Source organism: Arachis ipaensis, chromosome B1 (genome assembly GCF_059453495.1).
Source record: "Arachis ipaensis isolate K30076 ecotype BB chromosome B1, ASM5945349v1, whole genome shotgun sequence".
NCBI lineage: Eukaryota > Viridiplantae > Streptophyta > Magnoliopsida > Fabales > Fabaceae > Arachis > Arachis ipaensis.
Genome location: NC_142436.1, coordinates 62,550,277 through 62,551,209, shown reverse-complemented (window position 1 = coordinate 62,551,209; position 933 = coordinate 62,550,277).

Below are 933 nucleotides of genomic sequence, written 5' to 3'. Positions count from 1 at the left end.
AAATAAATTCAAAGACAACTCTTAAAAAGAGTAACATATTATTTTTATAATGGTTGTTTTTGTATATTTAATATAACAACACTTGATAAGTGTCTCCTATTTTATCAACAGCAACACTTGAACATATGTTGCAATAGCCAACAAATGTTGTAGTGACCAGTCATTAAACCGGATGAGTGACTGGTTCAATGGTTCAATGGTCCATTAGTAAATTTAGGATCATCCTCATCTGCCATTACCCAAAAATCTATCCTGTTAATACTTTGAATGTCAATTGGATCAGAATTTCTCTTCTTTCAATGTAACCTAGATTGAAGGCATAGGTTATAGGTCACATAAACAATGTCACTTAGCCTATGATGCTCTAATCGGTTCATCCTCTTTGAATAGATATGTTCAAAAAAACTCCAGTTCCTCTCACATCCAGAAGAAGATGTTTGATGAAGAAGGTGAATTGCTATTTTTTGCAAATTAGGAGCACTCCTACCATATAGCCTCCACCATTCACCTACATAGATATAAAAATCAAATATTGTTTAATGTTTATCACTGAATATTTAGTAAACTTTCAAACTAAATTGAACTTGGAAATAAAATAACTTACCAAGTTGTAGTCTTTTTGCCGCTCTCTTAGCACTTTCCCTCCCAAAACTTTCTTTTCAATCTCGATACAATTGTATCTCTTGCATTGCGGTAACTAAGTCATTGCAACGTGTTTCAACATCAAGCAAATCAAGTAAATATCTCAAGATATTTGCCTTTTCAACAAAATCCTCACTATAAAAAAAATTGGATTTAAAAAGTATGCCGCCGCATGGAGATCACGCTTCAAATGCTTATCCCACTGCATTTTCAAGATACCTGTGTAAGGCATATAAGCAGCTTTTTGATTTCTAAACATTGTCTTGGTAGCATTTTTGGCTCTTTGCATGT